Source organism: Rhagoletis pomonella, unplaced genomic scaffold (assembly GCF_013731165.1).
Source record: "Rhagoletis pomonella isolate Grant_MI unplaced genomic scaffold, Rhpom_1.0 Rhpom_scaffold_00011, whole genome shotgun sequence".
NCBI classification, from domain to species: Eukaryota; Metazoa; Arthropoda; class Insecta; order Diptera; family Tephritidae; genus Rhagoletis; species Rhagoletis pomonella.
Window position 1 is genome coordinate 20,558,605 of NW_023458565.1, and position 12,725 is coordinate 20,571,329.

A 12,725-nucleotide genomic window follows, 5' to 3' on the forward strand; every position below is an offset into this window, starting at 1 on the left:
GTAAACCCCTATTTTTTTATTTGAAAATCAAAAAATATTTAGAGGTCGCTCAAAGCGCTCAAAGTTTCCTATGCATTTTTACATGGGGAAAATAAACTTTTCATAGAAATGGTATAGAATTCTTGAAAATCAATATTTTTCGATCCTATAGAACAATCCTAGAGGTGAAAGTAAAAAAATTCCAACTTTACTTTTTCACAAGCATTTTTGGTCCACCCTAATATACATACATATTTGGTGTTTTCGTATGAACTGCAAAATTAAAGAAACTACTTAACGGCGCCAGTAGGCTTCGGCAACTCCAGATGGTATTTTGTAGTTGTTTTTATTGCTATATGGGAGTCAAACATTGCGAGAAGACTTCAGAAGTGTCTATCTTTATTTAATTCGTTGGGCTGAGCAGCAAATTCCTTTTGGATATTATATATAGCGATTTCAAAAAGGTATTCTCGACCCTATTAGGAAGCCTATCAGTCCTTGTGACAAACAGCCGTTATACTGCGTCTACTGCGATGAACCATATTAGTAGTAACTGCGTGTTCTGAGCAGGCTTGCTTCCCCTTTCTGTGCCAGAGTGGACGTTATAGACCCAGATTTAAGGTAAAGTAGTAAATTCATTTCATAGATGCGATTAAGTATAATGTAACTTTCTGAGAATCAAACTACACCGAAATTTGTGTAGTCTTTTACATCCTCCGCGATTTGAAGAGTATCAATAAAAGACCTTCCTGATAGACAAACCTTTTTTTTCATATAAAGCAATTGCCTTCCTAGAAAATTGCATTTAATAGGTCTATCTTTAGTTTAATTTATCGGTATAACTTTGCTTGATCTGCTGGTTCACCGCTACTTTGTAAATATATTTGACTGGCATATCCTTCCATTTAGACGGTAGAGGTCTCCAAGCAAAGCATTCCGTAAGTACTGGCATTTGAAATAGAGTTAAAAATAAGGAGATATTTTTAAAATGGTAAAGGCAGGGATATCCTCCTTATTCCTTCGAAATTGCAGTAGTAAAATACCCTGTGTACCAGGGTGGCGAGTTTTCTTTACACAGGTAGACTGGACCGACCCCTTACTTTGTTGTCTTCATTGTAAATTAGAGATGGGCGCGGGCCTTAATTTCTGGCCCGGCATGAGTATAGAATATATATTCGAAAAAACGCACGAATGCGTTTATATTATTCCAAGTAAAGGGATAACCGAAAAATCTAGCCTACCGATAGCCCGCTACCTTTCCCCAGTACTTACTGCAATCGGTGTTTACCAACGCTTAGATTAAAGGATCTTGACGAGGGCGGACTGAGTCCGTAAAACGGTCCCGGTCTCACAAGTACCGACGATTAGCAATCTCTAGCCAATTCATCGGCAAACTCGTTTCCTGCAGTCGGGTGTTGACCTTAGGGATCCCAGAAATTTTTTTGGGTGTCTCTCCCGTATCCTTACAACCACCTCGCGCTCGCGAAGCACGTGTAAAGGAGTCTCCTCGATCGATTAACAGCAACGACAAATAGCTTGTTTAGGTGACCTTTTAATCTACAGCGTCCCGCCAACATCGGGACATACGCAGACTGGCTTTATTTGGATCGCTCTTGACACATATCCCTCAAAGAGGAGAGTGGAAGATTGGCAGTCGCTGGGACAGAAATCTTTAGAGCATATTCACGCATGAGTCGAAATTTGAAGGCGGAGAAGGAGAAGGAGGAAGTATGTACACACGTATGTTAATCCCAAATTTAAGCATCCGGATTTTTCCAGCTGCACCTAAAATTTATAGCCTATCCCAACCTTTAAAAAACCTCAGGAGTTTCGATATTTTCTCCAGATAAACAAAAAAAGACTTTAGTATTCATTTTACGCTTACCTGCATTGGCTTGCATAACCCAAAATATAGGTGGAAAAAATAGTTTTTAAAAAAAACTTTCCTACTCTCGCACTTTAAGCGATTGCAAAGTTGAGAGTGGAGAACTCGTAAAATACAAAAATTAAGCCACGTAAAGCACACTTCAATCTCTGCATGCAAAATGCCATCACAACCTAAGATATGTATGTATGTAGTTGCTGGGAGATAGCAACCAATAACGACTTATGACTTCTTGCGCAATTCATGGCATGCACGGCATGCATCACGCGCCACCAGCTTACACGCCCGCAAATATGGCAATGATGCATGATGTGTGGCACACATGAGCTGCTGCTGCTGCATACAAACAGATATGCGATGGCTGTAATCCAACGGCAGCTAATGGCAGGTATGTACATAGTCACCACTAGCTTTAAGATACTAATTACGCGCGCTTTTATTTGCACTCCGTGTGTGTGTGTGTGTGTGCGGCACAAAAGTTACGAGCAGAGTTTTGTAAGTTGCACGCATTTTTGCCCTTTTCTTCTTTCCCGCTTTTTGTGTAATATTTTCTCTTTGTGGAGCTTTTAATTTTTCTTGCTAACATTCAACGCTGTCATATTAATTTGTTGGCAAATATGAAAATTGCAAAATTTTTCAAACTACAATGCACCAAAAAAAAAAGAAAAAAGTTGCTTCGTGGTTAAGTGCAAACAAAAAAGGGATATTTAAGAAATTATAAGAGGAGGAAGTGGGGGAGTTTATAGACAAATGGCGCTCATAACTCACTATGCTCCCCTGCAATTTACGACCCAAAAACACAACTCGTTTACAAATTTTCCAACTCTTGATTTCTTTCTTTTTGGCACACAGAGTTTTGCTTGGCAATTTGTCATTCGGTGCTGCAAAGCTTTCGACAATCTTGCACTTAACACTCCATCGTCACTCACCCTTCTGGCGCGCTTTCCCAACGTCAGCTTATTTTGCTGTAGTCATTTTGTTTGCTGTATGTATTTTTTTTTTTTTGTTTGCGCCTCCGGCATGCTGTGTGCGTTGCGTTGCGTATTTTGCGGTTCACGTGCTTCCACTACTTGTACGTACGAGTGTTCGCATGCGGCTGGCTTTGGTTTCTGTCGCGCATGCGCATGACTGCTTTCATGCTTTCCACTGCACACATTCTTACTAATAAGCAAATTTCGTGTGAATGTGTGTGTGTTGTTGTGCCTTGGCTTGTGCACTTTTACATTCATCACTTGAGTTGCAACTGGTCTTTTTCGCATCTGTTTCCCTTTGTGCGCTCCAACTTTGAGCTCCTTTAAGTTGATGTGTGCAGTTTATGTCGTCCTTTTTTTTCTACTTCGCCCACCCTCCCACTTCGGTTCGTAATGCGAAAATTTACGTCTTCTTTATACTGATTTTTGTCGCATTAGGAATTTTTTCATATTTTTATTTGATGTTTTTCATTTGCAAAATGGCAATGTGTTGCCATTTTAGCGTGGCGAAAAGTGTGTAAGCATTCATGCATTCATATGAGTATGTTTTACTTTATTTATTACAAGCTTTGTGTGACAATTTTCAGCTGAAAAAAAAAGAAAATTTATAAGAGCGGGTTGTGGATTTGGTTATTTTGATTTTTTTATTTATTTTTTCCTGCAGAACTAAAACCAACTTTGTAATGAAAAATTTCGCCAGAGCTATTGCTTTGAGCAGCAGCGCCCTATTCTTCATTTTAAAATGTGTTTTTCGCTATAAAAAGTTTTTGTGAAATTCGCATGCTTTTAATTTATTATTTTGTGAATTCAAGAAGCATATGAAAAGGCATAGTTTTGCAAAATTTTTGTGCCGTTCGTACTTATGGCACTTTTGTTTGTAAATTTTATATTTTCAGTCGAGCATTAAGCCAGTTTTTCTAATAAAAATAATTGAAGAGAAAATCTTTTCTTACGAATATCCTGCCCGGCGTTGGGTTGGATTAGGGAGCCTGATAGCCATTATAGCTTTTTATCAAATTTTACAAACCTGGTTCATACAAATTACCATCAAAAATCTTCTGATGATACTTAATTTTTGCTTTGGTATATTGATTAAGAATTATAATCTCTTTGAACCTGCTTCGTTTGATATCCATATTCTAATATTTCTTAAAAGTAACTGATTAACTTTAATTGATTTTTTAAACAGGTGGCAACCCCTTTTACAAAGATTTATGAAATAAAGAGCAGCAAACATAGTCACGCACTCATTCACAATCTTTCGCGTTCATAGTATTAGTAGGATTCCATTTAACTTTTAAACTACTCAAATTGATTTTGAATTTCTGGTCTGGTGGCAACACTCGGCAAAAATATTTTCAAAATTAAACTTCCTTAAAGCTCTGTCATTTGATACCAAAGTTAAAATTTATTAATTAAATTGATTTAACAGGTGGCAACTCTCTTAAAAAATATTTTCGTACTAAAAAGTGTTTGAACTCCTTTTGTTTGACAAAGACATTGTTGTAATATTTTATTTGACTTAACAATTAATAGATTTTAAGTTGTGAAAAGGGTGGCAACTCTGTTCAACAATTATCCTATATGCTAACAAAGGTTACATCCTATCAGCGTGCTAAATGCCATTGAAATATTTTCGAAATAAAGCCATTTTACGGCCATGGTACGGCCGCAAACAGCGCCCTCAGCGGAAGGCAACCAATTTCGGGCATTCAGCAATACTGAATGAAATAAAAAGAGGACACTTCAATGGAGTTAAAGCTGGCATAGAAGTCAGCACTGATTACATTACGCGTATTTGGCACTTAAGTACCCGACCAGAGAAGAGTGGGATGCAAGATTTCCAGTAGCAGAGGGAGGTGTATCCATCTACACTGATGGTTCAAAGATGGGGCAAGGAACCGGAGCTGGTCTATACTCGAAGGACCTGCAGATCAACCGGTCCTTTCGGCTGCCGAACGATTGCAGTGTCTTCGAAGCATAAATCTACGCTAAAGAAAGAGCGGCTAGCCTTTAACTTAGTAGTAGAGTTCCAGAAAATAAAGCCAAAACTTGTGTCGCCAATAAAGCTGCGCTGAAGGTAATAGGATCTAAAAAAGTCAATTGGGAAGTTTTGTGGAAATGTCGCACCACGCTGGCGTCTCTGAGCCATAGCAACATCACTCTATGCTGGGTCCTCGGACATAGCAATATTGAAAGGAATGAGTTGGCTGATGAGATGACCAGATGCGGCTCAGAGATGCCAATAGAAGAAGCTGATACCTCCGTTTTACCACTATGGGGGACTTACTGAAGCTCAACAACTTACTAAAGGTACAACAAGACACTATGCTATAGCTTCAACGTTGGCGAATGCCAACAAGTACTCGCCGTAGAAGCTGCCGCTATGAGGATGAGGAAGAGTCAATTGAGCACCTTCTGTGTTGATGTCCAGGTCTACAGATGAAACGCTTCAAGCAATTGGGTTCACGCTTCTTCAACAGTCTAGGGGCGAGGTAGCGGAGGTGGAACGGTTGGATCTCCGCGGCTTCATCAGGAATAGTAATTGGTTCAATGGAATAATGACTTGAATTTACGTGACTGCTCTCTCAGTTATGGATACGTGTGTCCTCCTGACACTCACAAAGGATAATTTTGTCTCCGAGTGAAAGTATAAAATATTCCACACGCCCTCCTAAACTAACTTAACCTAAGTAGCTTTAAAGACATTTCAATATTAGTAAAACTTAAATTTTTCTTCATTTTTTTTTATAAATTTAGGTGTAAGTTCATTATTTGTACTGCTTATTTTCATAGTAAAAATTGACAATTTTCAAGAAAATGATATGCATTTTTATTTCCACAATTTGCAAATGCGATTTAGGCAACATCTGCAATACGAAATTCCATTTAGAATAACTTGCCTACAATGCAAATGCAACAGATGCATGTAAGCAGCTTAAGTACGTATGTATGTAAGTACATACATATATTCTTATTTTGCTTACTTACATTGATACGCATTTGGTGGTAAGCGAATTGCCACCACAAACTGTAACTACAATTGCTACCACACTAGTATGTTGCACAAAGGTTGCCATACATATTTTAAATGTACACACACACACACCCTACCAACGATGTAGTGTTGCGTCAAAATTTCATGAATTCTAAGGCTTTCTGCTCATTGGTCGTCCAATCATAGTTGAGTCATAGTTATCGTCATGAAGCAACGATTACATGACGATTACACTTCTGCACACTTGGTCGTGATATTTCAATTCATTTGGCGTCTAAAAATTCACTTGGAGCAGGTATTTTCTGTTTTTTTTGGTTGATATTTTCGCGAAATATTTACAAAAACCTGCAATTTTTTAAATATAGACTGTGCTGCAACATTTCTAGACGTAATTTTCCAGTAATATCTCTTCTTTTCTTTTCCTGGAATGTGTTTTGTGTATGCACACAGAGACTTAATACAATTTCGTCATATTTTATAGTTAAAACGCTCATATTTATTAAATTTTAATGCAATTATCCACTTTTTAATAATTTCCACAGATTTTATGCAAAAAAATACTAATTTTTATACAATTTTAATGCAAATATTAACTTTTTCACTAATTTTCCCCCATAAAATGTAAACAAACAATGCGTGCACAACGATTAGCAAACGACAGTGCCGTACTTATCCGTTTCTGCATCTTCTACGATTTGCCGATAACTAGCCGATAACGACAAGTGTGCAGATCTCCTTTGAAATGCATGTGCTCGGCTCAAAATTTCAGGGCGAGACGATAACGCAACTATGATTGGACGACAAGTGTGCAGATAGCCTAAAATGCAACAGCAGCTGCAGCTGCAGCAACAGCCGCCTCTTCAATGCAAATGAATTCGCAGCATCTCAAGGAGATAAGAGTTGACGCATTGTAAGTGCAAGTGGAGATGTGTTTTGTGAGAAAGGTGTAGCGAGAAAGAGAAATCAAAAGTTAAAGGAAACAGAAATTACACAACCAAGCACTTAATGCGACGGTAAGACGGTAAAAGCGTTACTATCTATGAATTTCTACAACTGTTATATTCCTCATTCTCAATTTCAGCGCGCAATTCAGGTTTGATATTAGCATTACGTACCTACGTACTCTAAGGTACAAACAATTTATTCGTGGAAACTTTGCAGAAGTGCACAAAATTTTATGCGAAACGTAAAACCGCAGCAGCAATGTGGATGTGGCTGCATGCGTTGCGCTTTCCTGGTTGGGCTAAGGGGTTTCCGTGATTTGCATAGTCACTGGTATTTTTTGTATGTTGTACGCTTATTCTGTTGCTTGTCAGCCTGATTCATTGCTTTCAAGGCGTCACATCACAAGGAATACTCAATGCAAATTATCAACTCGTGCTCGCGCGTCAATAAATATGCTAAGTAATTGTGTGCGGGAAATTGTTATTAAGTTGGAAATACATAGGTGATGTTTGTTTTTTTTTTAATCTCCATCGAATTTGCTTTGGAGTCGGTTTTTAATAGCTTTGGGGAATTTTCTTTATTTTTTAGAATTTTTCGGAACTCTTCGTGATATACTATCGGTATCTTTCGAGACTTTTTTCAGGATTTTTCGAGATTTTATGTTTTTTGGAACTATTTCGGCATTACTTTCATATACAGTATTCACAGCCAAAAATACTAAGTTCTTTTGTACTATAACGGTATTTTAGAAATATGCACGAACTACGATATTTCCATAAATATTAAATTAAAATTGTTGAAAATTACAACGTGGAGTAGAATTTTGGTAAAAAATACTATCATGAAATTTTTGGAAAATGGGCGTCACCCCGCCCACTTATGATGAAATGCTGTATCTCAGTAGCCGCTCTACCAATCCTCACCAAACTTGGTATGAGCCTTATCTAGGATCTGTCTAATAAATTTGTTTAAAATCTTAGAAATCGGGCAATAACCACGCCCACCTGCCATATAACGGTAATTTACAAAAAACACGAAAACTGCGATAAATTAGTAACTACTAAAGCTAATTGACTCAAAATCGATTATTTCAATAACCATTTAACACAAAATTTGATTATTTGCACATTTTTGGACAATGGGCGTGGCGCCGCCCACTTATGACCACAAATGTGTATCTAACCAATTTATCAATTTCTACCAAACTTGGTGCACTTAATAACCTTGTTGCGAAAAAGCAATTCGTTGAAAACTATTCAAATCGGATTAAAATTACACCCGTTTTCCGTATAACGGTAAATTTCAGATATACGAAAACTCTGATATTTCAATAACTGAGGACGCTAATTCACTAAGGGCCGTTTCCTCATCTAACCTTTAGATTACCGGCCACTTTATCGCCTCGATATACGAGTTTTCGTTTTCTCATCAGCGCATTAATTTCTCGAATCGATAAATTGTTGCTTACCCGTTGCAACCTTTAAAATTTGTACCTAACTTTAAATTTTTGTTTGGTTTTGGTTTATGAATCAAATATATTAGATATTTCAACCAAGGTTTTGGTTTTTGCTAACAGTTGCTCTTGCTCTATATTTGCTTATGTTGCATTGCCAACCTTTGGAATTTTATGACGAATGTAGTGAAGTTTCACTCTACGGAATAACAAATTTATTTTTACAGGTAAGATAAGAAAACGAAAACACTTTAAGGTGAGGAACCATTTATCTGCCCTGTTAGTAAAGGCAACTTTACTGCTTACATTAGAAAACGGCCCTAAGTAACAACAATCTCTTAACAATAAATAAGACTACTATAGACTTTTTGGAATTGGGCGGCGTGGAACCGCCCACTTTATGACTACAAAGGTGTATCTCCTTAACCATTTTATCGATTTCTTCAAAACTGGGTTCAATTATATTATTAAGTCTAACTCAGCATATTATTGAAATGTTTGAAATCGGGAAAAACACCCCTGCCTATCGACGATATTTGATACCTGTGCCGGGTATATAAAGTTCGGGTTGGCCCGAACTTGTACTTCTTTACTTGTTTATTCTTATATATATTCGATATTAGAAATCCAATTTTAATGCTTAAATTATAATTTTTTATATAAAGATCATAACCAATACAGTCCCTGGTATTTTTCATTATGAGATCCAAAATATTTATGTATGTATGTACATATGTCAAACAGCTCGCCTATAATGCAGCTATGACAACTTACTGCCAGTTTATAACGCATAAATAAATATGGCCGCCAAATATGCGGCGTATGTACTCGTACGTGTTTTTCATCTTTGTGGCATAAATGTAAACGTGTAACAACCAGCGGAAGTTGCATGCGCCTTCCTAGCGGCCGTGCTTTCGCATACAAATTAATCGATCACGAGTCTTTCGACTCTCTAAGGTTACGTTCACATAGGCAGCGGCGCGGAGTCGTGCGAAGCAGTTCCGAGCTTTCAATTTAATGTATGTTGCTACATAATATTTATGTATATGGGGTATTCCATTAGTAAGTGAAACTTTGTACCCAATTATAAAGTAACTTATTAAACATGGAATTCTTGATCAATCAATGCTCAATACCTCAAATTAACGTATTTTCGAAAAAAAAATTTAGTTATATTATTTTATTACACTGTAAATACACTCAAAACTTCAACATTAGAAAAGTAATTGGAGACGACAATATATTTTAATATAGAAGGCTCTGCAAAATCAAGTATTTACAAAGTAATTATTTTTTTGAAGTGGGGAATAAATGTTTCCATCTTTCTTCGTACCAAAGAAGCAATATGGCATTGAAGAAAAATAGGAATTTAAATTATATAATGGGATGAAATCACTACGGTTTTGCATGTCCCACCCGTAACAAAAAAGTTTTAAACTCCGTATTGCTTAGTTACTACTTTAGAGATTTATCTATAATTTCATAACTAGAGTGTGTTTATACTATGCAGCCCTATTTCATTTCCTTTATTATATTATAAGTGCCTACGTGTCCCGCCCGTGACAATCACTTATAAATTTTTTCTAATGGTGCCTAACAATAAAAAAAAATTAGTTGAACTATTCAAACCTATGTTTAATGCCACAAAACTTTGAAGATCAGGTTGACTAAACACCATAATACTGTTGATGGGCTAAGCGATGTAATAAAAAATTTCGCGTGGTCAGCTCAAAAAGTCAAGGTAAACATCACTATCATAGAGACGCCAGAGAATTCTATGATGAGGGTTGCTAACAATTACCTCAAAGGTTCCAACCAAGAAAATCTAGAAGTTCGCCTAACTTATAAATTCAATCTAATAAATAGCATTTAAGTGACAAAGATATATGTATGTATCTGCGTACAAGTATTCTAATGCCGATAACTTTTCAGATTAGACATCGATACACAAGATCTTTTCTGACGTACTATGGTTTCACCAAATAATAGCTAAATTTGAGCCTGATTTGTCCGTGAAATCAGTTTTCCAAAAATAACTCAACTCCAGCTACTCTTAGGGCCGGTTACTCAATGTCTCGTTAACACTAACAGCAGGCTAGACATCGCTATCGACGTGATAACAGTAGTCTATATCCATGTTTGACCTGTAGTTAGTGTTAGCCAGACATGCAGAAAAATTCATATAAAATTTCATGCGTTTGCAAATAATCCTTTCTCCCGTGCATTTTAATACATCAATCTGGCGACTTCTAGCTTTCGTTTGGTGTAACTATTGCCCCCTCAAATAGATCCTGAAGGCAGCAGTATATCGTGCGTCTTGCAATGACTCTACTGTGATAAAAGTGGGTCAATTGATCTTGTATTTGGCCCCTAACATTTATCATACCTAAGTCCTTTGATATGGATCTCACTAGAAGCTCCATTTCATGAAGAAAATCGTACGTGTCCCACCCGTGACAGGAGAATTTTGAATTTTTTAATAATAAACAACTAATTCTTGTTATGGTTTGTGCTTTGTTAGGATTGCTGGTTCTTTTCTGTATAGTAAAAAATCTAATTCAGATTGAAATGTTGAGTAAATTCACAAACTTTCCGTAAAATATATGTTCTCCAAAAAGCAGTGTCTTTTCTTTGTCCTACCCGTGACAGAAGGAACAGCTCAGAATTTTCGCATATAAAATCAAGTTGGAATATTTTTCGTATTTGGTAATAACTCGTATATTAGTGAACTAGGTGTAGCTTTATCGAAATGTATAATTGCTTAGCCCTTTATAAATACTTTAATTTTAAAAAAGAAAAACTATTTTTGCTGTACAAATGTCCCACCCGTGACGATGGAATCCCCATATGAAAATGTTCATATAGCAAGCTTTTTCAGAAGCGTTTTGGGATCAGCTCGGCGTCACTTCCTGTGTGCACGCACCCTAAGGCATACAATATTTTCTTGCAGTTACTTGAAAATTCTGACATCTTTCACAAACTGCTTGAATTAAAACTCGTTTACCGCCTATTTTGCATCCGCCCTCTCTTCTACACCTCAAACTGGCAGCTGACTTTTATTGCATCCTGTTTGGCTGTTGTTGTGCATTTAATGTGATTTTCAATCGTTTTTTGCCTAAAATGGCTCGCATTAAAACCAATTTCTGTCCTTAAACATACATACATATAAATGAACTCATTTCGTGGTTTGCCAGTGTATGTGTGTGTGTGTGTGTGTTTGTCGGTGTGTGTGTGTGTATGTGTGTGGTATAACGCAGCTGGAGCCAAATATTTGCGCTGAAATCGCTGATTTGAACATTATAAGCCAAATGCAAAAATGTATGATGTGACATTGCCTTACTGGGCTGTGAATGTGTGTCGCGTATCGAAATCTAAAAGTAGATATTTTTGCGAATTTTTGGACTGCCAGCTGTCTGCATTTGCTTTCAATTTATTTTCTGTACTTATTTCAGGCCATCTATAATTTTCATCTTTTTTTCATTCTTTTTCTCTGTTGTAATATTATTTTTCCCGTATTTTGCTTACATTTGCATGCCTCTATGGTTGCTGATTGGCTGATTGGTTAGATGTTGGCCGTAATAGCTGTTGCTTTATTTTTGTAATTTGAGGTTTTTTATTGCTTTTAAAAGTTCGTTTGGCTTCAAGTTTACTTTTGTGTCAGCTCAAATTTCGAAGGTTAAATTGTAATGATAATATTTTAATAGTTTTGCGCTTTCGCTGGCAGGATAGTTACTCTAGTGAATGGCAGTTGGCACAATTTTCAAGCTATGTATGTATATACTCGTACTTTTCAATGTGCAATAAAAACGAAGTGAGTTTTTGTTAGTGGATATCTGTAGCTGTATTGTGTTAGTTAAACTTTGGAACACTAATTGGCGCAAAAAAAACTTATTGGAACATTTAAAAAGTTTTCACAGTTATTTGCCAAGGCGGCCAAGGTTACACATAGCTCTATTTAAATATTAGCTTCTGAGCTAGCAACTCATTAAAATATTTATAACGGTGTAAGTTGGCAGAGTATTCACGAATAAAATGTGTTTTACAAATCCAAAATAAAAGACATAAATAATGTGTTACTAAAATTTAATTCAATGACAGTGTGGGAATCGGTGAGTAGCAGGGACCGAAAATAACCATTAAATGCCAAGATTTTTAGTTTTAGATTAGTGCAAAATCGGTTATTTTGTGGTTTTAATTTTTTTCGATCAAAAACAAATATTTTGGACCTTAGTTTTTAGAACATAGCAAAATCGTTTTTTTTTTCGATGAAAATTATCTTCATATTTAATTTTTATTTTTTTTATCAAAAATAATCGTTCTTTTGGACTTTTATTTTTCGATCACAGCAAAATCGTTATATTTTTTGTCAAAAATAATCGTTATTTTGATTTTTATTTTTCGATCCTAGAAAAATTTTTATCTTTTACGATTTCGTTATTTTGAACCTTTTTTTTCAAGCCAAATTGTTATTTTTAATTTTTATTTTTTTTTATC